Here is a 14,420-nt window from a genome sequence, read left to right as displayed (position 1 = left end):
CGGGAGAAAGATGAGGCTTTCTACTCCCGTAAAGATTTACACCCTCGGAAACCCTATACAGGGTCGCTATGGGTCGGAACCGACTCGATGGCACACAACAACAACAACAACATACAAAACCAACAGCTAGCATCACGCTCAATGGAGGGAAATAGAAAGCTTTCCCATTGCAAACAGATACCAGAAAGAATGCCCTTTATCACCACTCTTATTCAATATTGTTTTGAAAGTCTTAGCCAGAGTTGTAAGGCAAGATATGGAAATTAAAGGCATCCAAATTGGCAAAGAGAAAGTAAAAGTCTCCCTATTTGCAGATGATATGATCCTGTACATTAAAAAGTCCCAAAGACTCAGCAATAAAATACTGGAACTCATTGGAAGAGTCAACAAAGTGGCAGGGTACAAGATCAACATAAAAAAATCAGTTGGTTTCCTCTATACCAATAATGAAAGTGCTGAAAAGTAAATTAGGAAAGCAATACTATTTACAAAGGCCACCCAAAGGATGAAATATTTAGGAATAAATGTAACCAGAGAAACAAGGGGCCTAGACAAAGAAAACTATGAACCACTACTACAAAAAACTAAAAGAGATTTCCAAAACTGGAAGAATATATCATGCTCTGGAATAGGAAGATGTTGTTGTTGTTGTGTAACATTGTAAAAATTTTGATACTACCCAAAGCAATCTACTCATATTGTTTTTATTGTTGTTAGGTGCCATCGAGTCAATATAATGCAATCCAAATCCAGATTACAGTGTCATTCTTCAGAGAGATGAAAAAATAAAATCAATTACACACTTTATATGGAAAGGAAAGAGACCCAGAATAAGCAAAGCACTGTTTAATAAGAACAAAACAGTTGGAAGTCTTTCACTCCCTGATTTCAAAATATACTACATGGCTATAATGGTCAAAACAGCCTAGTACTGTTACAATGAAAGATACTTAGATCAATGGAACAGATTTGAGAATACAAAAATTAACCCATCCGCAAACAGCCAACTGATTTTGACAAAGTGCCAAAGTACATTGAGTGGGGAAGATATAGTCTCTTCAACAGATGGTGCTGGCAAAACTGGAAATCAATATGCAAAAGATTGAAATAAAACCTTTTTCTCATGCCATATACAAAAACAACTCAGCATGGATAAAAGACCTAAATGTGAATCCCAGAATTATAAAGGTCATCAATTAAAAACTAGGGACAAAATTAAGGACTCTAATCATGAGCACACACAGACTAAAAACATTGCAAAAATAACATAAACAAAAGAAGACAAAATAGATGATTGTGACATTCTAAAAATTAGAAACTTAAGTGCATCAGATTTCACCAAAAGAGAAAAAGGGAGCCTGCAGAATGGGAAAAACTCTTTTACAATGAAATATCAGACAAGGGACTACTTTCTAATATCTATAGGAAACTGCAACACCTCTACAAGAAAAGGACAAGTAACCTAATTTAAAAATGGGCACATTACATGAACACACACTTCACCAAGGAAGAGATTCGAGCAGCTAACAAACATATGGAAAAATGTTCGTGGCCATTAGCCATTAGAGAGATGCAAATCAAAATAACAATTAGATATCATCTCACCAGCAATAACAGTGTAGTTCAAAAATGCAGAGGATAAAAAAATGCTGGAGAGGATGTAGAGAGATTGAGACCCTTCTATATTGCCGATGGTAATGCAAAATTGTTCAACCATTCTGGAAAACAGTATGGCGCTTCCTTGGAAAATAGGAAATAGAAATACCTTATGATCCAGCAATTCCTCTACATGGTATATAACTTCAAGAAATATGAGTTATAACACAAATAGCTAGATGCACAACAATGTTCATAGCAGCACCATTCACAACAGCAAAAAGATGGAAACAGCCTAAGTGGCCATCAGTGGAAGAATGGATAAACAAACTGTGGTACATACACATAATGGACTATTACGCTGCCTTGAAGAATAACAAGGAAGCTGTAAGCTATCACATAACATGGATGAACCTTGAGGACATTATGCTGAGTGAAATTATTCAGTCACAAAAGGACAAATATTGATTAAGACCATTATTGTAAAAACTTAAGTTAAGATATCCATACTAAAAGAGGAAAAAAATTATTTGTTGGTAACCAGTGACGGTGGGGCAGGGGTGTTTGGGGGAGGCAGAGGGAGGTGATGGTAGAGCACAGGGTAGGGGGTAGACATTGTTTGGGTGTTGGGGAGGGAGATACACAAGCAGGGGAAGGGGATGGGAGAACAAGGTATATAGGGGAATGCTGAGACATGTTTGCATGGCCTAAATTGGACAGAAGTAAATAGTGTTGCATGCTCAAACATGGAACAGCAGGGCTCTGTGATTCATGGATTGAAGCATATCTAAAGAAGGGAAATAATACTAAGATGCTTAAGTGTGTTATGATTATTGGTTTCCATTGCCTACTATTGTAAAATAGGCACTTGAGCTGGATAGGAATAGAAAGGAATGTCGAGAAACATGATCACAGAAATCTTGTAAGCCCATTGTCAGCCTATAACTGATTGGAATACCTAAAAGGGGTTTTAGAACTTGTCCAGTGAAATAAATCTCCTCCGGGGCCTTTGCCCTATCCAGAACCTTCTGAGGTGGGATATTCCCACTAGAAAGGACAAACAGAACAGCCTGTAACAGCTAGAGCAACTGAAGATACATTTTCAAAGAAAGATCATCTGGAAAAACCCAAAACAAAAATGGAGTATGATTGACTACTACAAGAATAAGTAAGTTGTTCAATGGGAAGCCATCAAGGCAAGCAATCAAGTTGCTTTAGGACAAAACCCCCTCTAAGAATGAAACTCAAAGGTACTACATGAGCACACATGTCAGCTTTCTGGCAAAAACATTGGTCTACTGGTGAGTGGAAGAGGGGGAAAGGCAGCAATGAAGAATGGGCTGAGTTCAATCACATTCCAAAGATTCTGGATGATCTAGATAGGAGAGAGAAGAGGAAGGGTTGGTTGATCCAAAGTGTGGTGAGACCTGGGGACATCTGAGTCCATCGACAAGGATATAACCATGGAAGGCTAGAGTTGAGAGTGAAGCATCCAGCTGATATGAAGTGAGGGGGGACATACAAGAACATCCAAACTTGCAGGTAGTACCTGTTTGACCTAGCATCATTGGCTTGATAATCAGAACTCTACTGTTGTTGTTGTTGTTGTTATGTGCTGTGAAGTCGGTCCTGACTCATAGTGACCCTGTACAGGGTTTCCAAGGCTGTAAATCTTTACAAGAGCAGAACGCCTCATCTTTCTCCTGTGGAGCAGCTGGTAGTTTCGAACTGCTGACCTTAAGGTTCACAGCCCAATTCATAACCACTACACTACCAGCTAGAGGAAGATTTTATATATATATAAATATATATATATATAATAGTTAATAAAGGAAGTAAGAGTAAATTGCTGTAATTTGATGAACTTGACCTATACTTAAGGATGCGGCAGCTCAAAATACCAACAGAGAGGGAAGGTGTCTTCACATCAAATATCAATGCTATCCTTTCTGTGTACAGGGTAGATAGGGACGGGTAATTTAGTCATTGGTTACCGAAAATGAGGGGACAATAAAGGCATGAAGTGACTGGCTTAAAGGTTTTCAAGAGGGAGTTTAGTTTAAGAATGTGTAGGGGGAGATGCAGTCCCCACTGAATAGTTTTCATCTTGTCTTGATCGATCTGGTGAAAAGAAATGGAGATAAGATTTTTTTGATTCAATAGTGAATAATTGTTATCATGATTAATTGAGATTGTCACAATTGTAAAAGTAGAAGTTTTATAACAAAAACTGGGTACTAGTTAATCTTACAGTCCAGAAACAGAGGACCTTAGGACCATCAATGTAGAAGAGCACAAGTGGAATGTGGGACCTATCTAGAGAAGCAGCAACACCAGAGATAGAGGTGGAGATGGGGTCATGGAGAGAGGGAGCAGCTGAAGACTCTAGATTCATGGAAAGAGAGGGACTGAGTGGCAGACTTTCAGAATGTGTCCTTTAGTAGTTTAAATTATTATATATGCCTGAGTGTTTAAAAAAAAAAAAAGTGCTAAAATGAATACAGAGAAATACTGGGATTATAATCATTATAATGAAACAAAGTATATGATTTGTTGAAAGTTAAACTGATAATCTGCTTTGTAAACTTTCACTCAATTTAAAACAAAAACTTAAAAAAAAAGATCAGGTAAAGCAAGCAATAATCCAATATAGGAAGTAATCAGCACATCTGAGGAAAAAAAAAAGAAGAAGTACATAGACCTTGATGGATGAAAAAATAGCTTCACAATATGATTTTTTGTTTGATAAAGATTTCTATGATTTGAAAATTTAAAAAAAAAAATCCCATAACCCTTGTTTATTACAAAGGAGAATCCTCCTCCTTGTGGTGGGCTTATTGGTAGAATTTCTGGTATACAGCATGGGCACGTGGGATCCCAAACTTCTTGTATTTGCAGCAATGGGGATCAGCTACCAGCAGGGTCTGGTCGTATTGGATGAAAATGTCTTTGATCTCTTTCCTGGAAGCTTCATCCACATATTTATGGAAACAGGCAACCAAGACTTTGGAAATGGATTGGCATATTGCATAAATTTGAACCATATGACCACCACCTTTCTCAAAAATGCGGATGTCCAACGCCAGTGAACCGATATTTGCCCAGAAAAGAACAGTTTCCAGTAGGTTGTAGTGAAAGGTGCGTGGTCAATCATGTCCAACGGTCGCTCATGCACCTTGATGAGTCAGTTGCCCCATTGGCAGTGTGCCACTGCTGTGGTGAATTTCTTGCCTCGGAAGACTTGCACGACCGCAGCCGACACTTGGACAGCATAGCAGAGGTTTAGACAGAGGTCCTCACCACGTGATGATGCAGCAACCAGAAAAGTGGCAAATACCTTTCTAAAAATCCTGAAAGTCTACTATGCACATGGACTTCATCAGATGGAATACACAGAAATCAAATAAGCTACATCTGTGGGAAGCAATGGTGGAAAGGTTCCATATTATCAGCAAAAACATGGCATGTAACAACAATTGATGAACAGACCATCAATTGCTCATATGGAAGTTCAGGCTGAAGCTAAAGAAAAATTAAAATTATTCTATAAGAACCTAAATATGACCTAGAATGTGCCAAACCTGAAATTAGAGATCATCCCAAGAGCATAATTGATGAAGTATATATTAATGACTGAAAACAAAAACAGTTGTGGAGTGACATCAAGACCATCGTACAGAAATAAAAAGATCATTAAGAAAACAGGAAAGAAGGAAAAGACCAAAACTGATGTCAGAAGAAACTCTGAAACTTGTTCTCTAGCATGAGAATGCTAAAGCAAATAGAGGAAATGAAGTAAAGAAGCTGAATAGAAAATTTCAAAGGGTAACTCTAGAAAACAAAGTAAAATATTAAAAGGAAATGCACTGAGATCTACAGTTAGAAAACCAAAAGGGAAGGACACACCCAGCATTTCTCAAGCTGAGAGAATTGAAAACAAAATTCAAGCCTTGGCTTTCATTATTGAAGGATTCTTTGGTCAAAATATTGAACAATGCAGAAAGCATCAAAAAATGGAAAGAATGCAGAGACACTGTATCAAAAAGAAATCATCAATGTTTAATCATTTGAAGAGGAAACATATGATTAAGAGCCAATGATACTGAAAGGCACAAGTCCAAGGGACAGTGAAGGCATTGTCAAAGAACTAGGCTCTAGAATTTGATGGAATATAAATTGAAAATTTTTCAGCAAACTGATGTGACACTGGAGGCATTCACTCATATGCCAAGAAAGTTGGAAGACAGCTCCCTGGACATCTGATTGGAAGAGATCCATGTTTGTAAATGTTCCAAAGAGAGGTAACCAAATGTAATGACAAAATCATTAGACAATATCATTAATATCACATGCAAGTAACATTTTGCTGAAGATCCTTCAAAAACTACTGCAGCAAAACATTAGTAGGGATCTGCCAGGGGTTCAGGCTGGATTCAGAAGAGGATATGGAATAAGTAATATCACTGCTGATATCAGATGGCCCTTGGCTAAAAGCAGAGAATACCAGAGAGATGTTTACATGTACTTTATTGACTTTGCAAAGGTTTTTGATTATGTGGATCATGACAAGCTATGGACAACGCTGCAAAGAATGAGTATTCAGGAACACTTAATTGTGCTCACGAGGAACCTGTACATAGACAAAAAAGGCAGTTGTTTGAACAGAACAAGGAAATAATGGAAGGTTTAAAATGAGGAAACCTGTGCACTAGAGTAGCAAGCATTCTTTCAGCATACTTACTCAATATGTATGCTGAGCAAAATCTGAAAAACTGGATTATATGAACATGGCATCAGGGTTTGAGGAAGACTCTTTAACAACCTACAATAAGTATATGATACAACCTTGCTATCTAAAAATGAAAAGGACTTAAAATACTTATTGATGAAGATCAAAGATCACACTCTTTGGTATGGGTTTTTTTTTTTTTTTTGTAAATAAAATAAAAATCCTCACCCCTCGACCAATTAATAAAATCAAGTTAAATGGAGAAAAGATGGACGTTGTCAAAGACTTGATTTTGTTCATATCAGCCATCAACACTCATGGAAGTGCAGTCAAGAAATCAAATAATGTCTTATATTAAAAACTTTTTAATATTTAATGTTCAAGAGCAAAGATTTCAGTCTGAGGACCAAGGTGCATTTTACCAAGACATGGTATTTACGATAATCTGATATAATTGTGAAAGCTGGACAATGAATAAAGAAGGCTGTAGAAGACTTGATGTATTTGAGTTATGGTGTTGGAGGAGAATATTAAAATTACCATGGACTCTCAGAAGAACAAAAAAAAATTGTGTTGAAAGAAGTACAGCCAGAATGCCTCTTAGCAGTCAGGATGGCCAGACTGCATCTTTCATACATCGGACATATTTTCAGGAGGGACGAGTGCCTCGAGAAGGACATCATGCTTGGTGAAGTGGAGGGACAGTGAAAAAAAAAAGGAAGACCACCAATGAAATGGACTGGCACAGTGGCAGCAACAATGTATTCTAGTTTAGTACTGATTATGAGATTGGTGTAAGATCAATTAGTGTTTCATTCTTTTGTGTGTGTGTGTGCTTTGGTTGCTATGAGTTAATACTGGCTCGATGGTATGTAACAATAACAATTTAATGTCCATACTATTTTTCTTTCCCGAAGATGGTCGTATTTGTTCATTCTTTTTGTACTCCATGTTACATGTCATATTATTTGCAAACACCAGAATTTGAATGCAGTCAATGCTCTTCTGTTTTCTGTTTTCATTATCCAGATTTCACATACATATGAGACGATTGAAAAGACCGTGGATTATGAGCAGAATCTGTCAGCAAAGTGGTATATAAAAACAAACAAAACTTGAAGAAGTCTTTTGCAGCACATATGCTTAATGCAATGAGTCCGTTTATTTCTTCACAGTTCCTTCATAAGCATTCATCGCTGATACAAGTGGAATTAAATCACTGATAATTTCTAGGTTTTCTACATTTATCATGATGAAAAATTTGATTTCCTTCATGTTTTTCTTTGACTTTCAATAGTAAGTGCTTCAAGCAGTCTTCATTTTTTGGCAAGCAAGGTTGTGTCATCTGCATATCCCAAAATGTTAATGAGTTTTACTCTAATTCTGATTCCATGTTTTTATTCATATATTCATGAATTATTTGTCTAGAATATAGATTTAATATGTAGAATAAGAGAATAAAACCCTGCAACACAACTTTTTCCATTTTAAATCATCCAGTAATGTCATGCTTTAATCTAAAGACTATCTTTTGATCTATATAAAGGCAGAAGTATTCTGGAATTTTCATTCGTCATAATGTTATAAATAATTTGTTATGATCCACAAAGTCAAATGCCTTTGCAGTCAATAAAACAAAACAAAACAAAACAAAACCCCCACTGTTTTTGGATTTTCTTTTTGGCCCAATATCCCTCGGCCATCAGCAAATTATATACTTCATTTCTATTCCTCTTCGGAATCCTAATTGAATATCTGATAGTTAGTTACCTGTCAATGCATGGCTGCAAGCTTTCTTAAATAATCTTCTGTAACATTTTATTTGAATTTGATATTAACAATATTCAATAACTTTTACAATCCAATTAGTAACCTTTCTTTGGAAATGGTACAAATATGGATCTCTTCCAGTCAGTTGACTCCATAACTGTCTAGAAGACAGACTGATAGCGTAGTATACATGGTATATACACACACACACACAAAAAAAAAAACCCACCACAAATTAGCAAAATAAATAATTATGAAGCGTTCTACCAAACAAGTCAACAATGGAGATTAAAAAATACTGAATGAATCTCAAAGAAGGAAGATAAATATTTTTAAAAAGGGAATTAAATACAAATTTAGGCTGTTTTTAAGTCTAAATTCACATCATAGGCAATTTCACTGATGAATTCCAATAACCATTTAAAGAAAAAATAGTAAAACTTATACTCAAACTTTCAAATAACATAGGAATAGAAAGAGTCCTTTTCATTCCATTCTTTAAGGTCACTTTATTCTGACACCAGTATGACAACAACATTGTATGAAAAGAAAACTGAATAGCACATGCTGAAGTACTAAACAAAAATTTAGAAATTTGAATACAATGATCAATTACGGCCTAGTGGAGTTTGTCCTAGGAATCTGAGGTTGTTATTTTTTTTTGTTTTTTCCCAAATTGATATAATGCATCTTATTAATGAATTTGAAAATGTATGAGCAATAATCCAACACTCATTCCTGATGAAAATTAAATTAAATTATAATACTCCCAGCATGAGAATTCTTGTTGTTGTTGGTGTAGGGCTGTGGATTAATGCACTGGACTGCAAAGTTGACTTGAGTTGCAAGGTAAGTGGTTCCAGCTCACCAGCCTCTCCTCAGAAACCCCATACAAGGTCGCTATGAGTCAGACTGTCTCAAAGGCACTTAATAACAACCAAAACACCAACACTGTCTTTCAGGAAGAGAAAGCATCATCTTTCTCCCTTGGAATTGCTGATGGGCTCCAACTACTTACCTTGTGGTTCACAGCCCAGTGATTATCCTTCAGAACCATGGCACTCCCTGGCACAGAAATGGTGGTGGTGGTGATTGTGTGCTACCTACTCAGTTGGACTGATAATGATAAATCTTTACAGAAGCACAAAGCCTCATCTTTCTCCTGCAAAGCAACTGGTAGATTCGAACTACTGGCCTTGCAGTTAGCAGCCCAGCTTGTGACCACTACACTACAGAACTCAGCATAGGAATAGAATAACATTAATTCAATAGCATAAATAGCATCTACCCAAAAAAAACCAGAAAGAAAGAAAAGCCTATCGTGGTGCTGCAGGTTAATGCACTGAGCTGAAATGTCGGTTTGAACCACAATGTAGGCAGTTCAAGCTCACCAGCCACTCTTTGGGAACCCTATACATGATCACTATAAGTTGGAATCAACTCTGTAACACTTAACAAAAACAACAGAAACCTGGAACTTCCTGAGAAAAGGCACTAGCTCTCTGTTAGGGCTCAAGAATCAAACAAGGATTCTACTATCATCACTTGTTTGTTTGTTTGATCATCACTTCTTTTTAGAATGCTAATGGCTTCCCTTGACAGCACAACAACACATGAAAATAAATAAAAGGCAGCCAATTGGAAAAAAAAATTAATAAACTATTACAAACAACAGTATTACCTAGGCAGAAAACAAGATACAATCTACAGGCAAAGCTACTATTATTAATTAATTTAATCAAGATGTCTTAGTTATCTAATGCTGCTATAATGGAAATACCACAAGTAAGTTGTTTGAAAATTAGAAATTTATTCTATCATAGTTCAGGAAGCTAGAAGTCCAAATTCAGAGTACCAATTCTGGGAAAATATCCTAATCTCCTTTCAGTATCCATAGGCCAACTATTCCTTGAAGATCTCCCTATGTCTTGGCATTACTTGGTCCTAGATCTAGAGCTTCACAGTACAGAGACCTCAAGTCCAAAAGATATACTCCACTCCAGGATCTTCTTTCATAATGGTTGTTTTTAAATGCTGTGGAGTAGGTTCTGACTCATATCAATCCTGTATCGAATTCCCAAGGAGCAGCTGGTGAGTTTGAATTGCAGACCTTGCAGTTCAAACCAGGACTCTTTCTGAATGGTAGTGGGACTCTTTCTCAGCCCACGTCTAATTTTATCTGTTGTAAAATAAAAGTGTTGCATACCATACACTTGGAAATCTCCTATACATTGGATTACAGTACAAGTGGGGCTAAGGTGGTGTATTCTGGTGTATGAGTCCTAGTGTGGCACTGTGAGTTATTGCTCTGTCCTGAAAGGTCAGTTTCAACCATGAGGTCAATGGTTCAAGCTCACCAGCTGTTCCTTGGAAACAGTACATAGAGTTGCTATGAATCAGAACCAACTCAAAGGACTTAACAACAACAAACAGCTAACCATAAATTAGGAGGCTCAATTCCACTAGTAGCTCTTTAGAAATCTTGTATAGAGTCACTATGAATCAGAACTGACTTGATGGCAATTAACACCAATCCTACCTTTGATCCACTTACTTATCACATCAGATCATGGAAACGGGATCATCACAAAATTGCCAAACCACTGAAAACCATGGGCCATTCAAGCTGACACACACACACACACACACACACACACACACACACACACACACACACATATATATATATATATATATATATATATATATATATATTTTGGGGGGTGGGTTGGTGCACAATTCAATCCAGGACTCAAGATAATAAAAATTAAGAGTATTTTTATATGCTATAAATGAATAATCTAAAATTGAAATAAAAATAACCATTGCCAATAAAAATAAATGTGTAAAAACATATACAAGTTAATGAGAGCTGGAAATATTCCATATTCATAAACTCAGAGATAATATTTAGATTGCTATGCAAAATCAGTTGAGAGTGTCATTAGCAGTAGCCTGCAGTCAGAGATAACTAAATTTAGATTTGAGCCAGGGGCTGCCTTAACATAAACTTAACCAACTTCTGGCATGTCATTGGAAGTATGCTGAAATTCACAGGTATATATTTTCTGATTTTAGGCATAAGTGAATATTACATTCAGAGAAAAGACTGGTAACTTCTTTATTATTGCATAATGTCCTAGATATATTTGATTCTGCTTACAGCTCCAGTACACCTGTCACCACACCTCAGTGATAATACAGTGACAGCTCAGTAGTCAGATGTTACCAGCCAATATAACCCTATGCCATCTTCTTCTAGTCAGTGTGAGTTAGAGTCAGCATTAAAAGCCAGGGCTCAGAGTTATATTGAATTAGCTGTCTGCAGAAATGCATATCACTAACGAGTTTGATTTTAAGAAGACGTAATGAGCATTACACTGAAGTGGACCTGAGATTAGAATCTGGTATCTGGGTTTGTGGGTACTATCCAGTCCCAAAAAAGAATAGAACAAAGTGTTTTTTCTAAAGTAATTTTGCTGGAGAATTGTCATCTTCTTCATGCTTTCATTAGTACTAGATTTATATAATTAAATCAATAATTATTGGAGCTGAAGAGTACCGTACGAGGGACAAATCAATATATGTGAATATAATACAGTGGTTAGGCATGGTAGATATGAGTTTTTCCAATCTAATTGAGTAGGCAAAATTATCTTCATTTTGTACTTGGAAAAACTTGGTTTAATAAGTGACAAGATTCAAATTAGACTTCATTATATAACATACTCCTGTGGAGTAAACACAGTCATGTACCTTCATCGTCATTTTGTTGTTACTGTTAAGTACCCTCGTGTCGGTTCGCACTCATAGTGACCCTGTATAGGGTTTCCCAGGATCAGCTGGTAAGTTTGAATTGCTAACCTTGTGGTTCGAACTGACCTTGCGATCGGGTGTATATCCTACAGCACCACACTAGGACTCCATTTTATTTTATTTTTAAGGTCTTATTGTGAATTATGTGTTAGTTTACATGGGTGAACATTATCTTTACATTCATCCTATCGTATTTTTGTTTCATTGCAAGGATCACGATCCCCTGCATGCATCATCAAACAACCAAAGAGTACACCCCACATGCCTGCCCCCTGGGCTGCCAGCCCACAGCCCCTCTTCCTCCCTGAGTTCAGAGTCCCCAACTGCTTCTTCTCTCCACATCATCATCTCTGCCTCCATCTCTAGTTTCACTGCCTCCCTGGAGACAGTCTTGAACTTCACTTTTCTCCCTTGATGGTTCCAGGGATCTCAGCTCCTGGGCTGCAGAATCAGCCACTCCCCTCTCTTTGTTACCAAACATTTGGATTTACTTTTCCAACACTCACTGTCAGACCTGTTAGCAATCATTCTCTATTGAACTATAGGAATTCTTTCCCCCTCACCTTTTATCAACCCCATCCAGACAGGTTGGAAAAAAATCAGTGGAGATTCTACCTTTCCCTATATCCTGTTGAGCTAGGTTCTCTATTGAAAACTTGTAAGGCAGCCACTTCTTGCCTTTATAGTCTCCTTATTTTGGGTAGCCAATGTCTAAATTCCCCATCCTTATTGACCCTGTGTACCAAGGGGATGGGAATGATCCTCAATGTAGAGATTTGTCCGCTTCTTTGTCATACTGCATCCACAGCATAGGTAAAGTTCATCCACTAGTAGTGGGTTACTCTTTCTTTTTGTTCCTCTTCTTTCTTCCTCTAGTTGTTTTCTGATCATCCAGCCATTGATGCTAGGTCAAATGGGTATTATCTGTAAGTGTGGATGTTCTTGTGCATCTCCCCTCACTTCATATCACACCGTTCTAGTACTCTGGGGCCATGTCCCTGCCCCTGGGCCCAGGAGTTTCCAGGTCTTGTCATATGCTGTTTAACTAGGTCTCAATCCAGGTTAACTGGAGTATATTGAATGTGGTCAGACTTAGTTCACATCTTCATTGCTATTTTTCCCCCACTCCCTCTTATTGGTGACCAATGTTAGGAGTCCATTTTAGAGATTAGAAAATCCAAAGCAGAGAAATTAATCAATTTTCTAAAATTTACATAGATAATTAATGTTGTTGTTGTTGTTAAGTACTGTGGAGTCAGCTCTGACTCATAGCAACCCTGCACAGGGTTTCTGAGGCTGTAAACCTTTATGGGAGCAGAATATCTCATCTTTCTCCTGTGGAACCACTGGTAGTTTCGAACTGCCAACCTTCAGATTCACAGCCTGATTCATAATCACTATGCTACTAGAGCTCCTTAGATAATTAATAGCAAAACAAAATTATTTTGTATTACAAGAAACTATGCACTGGGATCAAACGAATATCCTAGCTAACACATTCATTTTAGAGTAGCACATATATTAATTCTATTCTTCAATTAAAATCAATTGAGTTATTCTCCAACTGGCTAATGCTTCAGACTGCGAAGTCATTTGAACTGCAAGGTTGGTGGTTCAAGCTCACCAGCTGCTCCTTGGAAATCCTATACAGGGTCACTATGGCTTGGAATTGACTCTCTGGAACTTAAAAACAAGAACATTCTCCAACTAATATTAACTATCATGGCTTAGCCTCTTGACATTGCATTTTATGAAAAGACAATCTCTATATTCTGTAAGACTACAATTCAGTTGGGTACTATATTGAGTAAAAACAAATGATTCAATTTTAGGTGTACTTAAGTTTTATGAAGATAAGGGGGATAGACATAGTCAGATGTACACTAAGAAGGTAACATTTGATAAGAGTACTGAGAAAGGGCATGAAAGGATACTATGGACGAAGAGAGTTCCAGAAGTTGGAAAAAATGAAAATCTCCAAACTACATATGAAAAATAACTACATTTGAAATATTTTCGTATTATAAAAAAGGAGGTGAATTAATTTGAAAACCACTTATTTATAAAGTAGGCACAAACTTATACATATGTGCATATCAATCATGTTAGTTACTTATAGATCTGTGTATGTATGTGTTTGAGGAAGACCCTCAATTAGATAAATTGACACTGTGGTAGCAAAAAGAGCTTAAATATGACAATTATGACAATGGTAAAGTACTGGGTAATGTTTCTTTCTGCTGTATGTAGTGTCACTATGACTCAAAAGTGACTCAATGACACCTAATAACAAACTCTGAAACTTGCTCTTAAATATAGAGATGCTAAAGCAATTAAATTGCACCTTTAAGATGGCAGATCAGGTAGACTTGTAGTGAGGAGCTCCATCAACAACAACATGGAATATTGGGCCAAGAGGGCTCATGAGATGGTGTTGGAACTCTGAAACAAATATAAAGGTATGTTTGAAGGATCGGAGGATCGGAGTTTTTTATAGCTGGGGAATTTG

The 14,420-nt window shown here is 36.9% G+C and overlaps 1 pseudogene; it reads right to left on the bottom strand.

Annotated features, from left to right (window-relative positions):
- Window positions 1-4,430: 4,430 nt before the first annotated feature.
- LOC102837468 lies at window positions 4,431-7,276 on the bottom strand (annotated as a pseudogene).
- Between the last annotated feature and the right edge of the window lie 7,144 nt (window positions 7,277-14,420).

This window comes from Chrysochloris asiatica, unplaced genomic scaffold, assembly GCF_000296735.1.
Source record: "Chrysochloris asiatica unplaced genomic scaffold, ChrAsi1.0 scaffold00084, whole genome shotgun sequence".
Taxonomy (NCBI): domain Eukaryota; kingdom Metazoa; phylum Chordata; class Mammalia; order Afrosoricida; family Chrysochloridae; genus Chrysochloris; species Chrysochloris asiatica.
The sequence above is the reverse complement of the archived record's forward strand: the minus strand, read 5'-3'. Positions and strand labels throughout refer to the sequence as shown.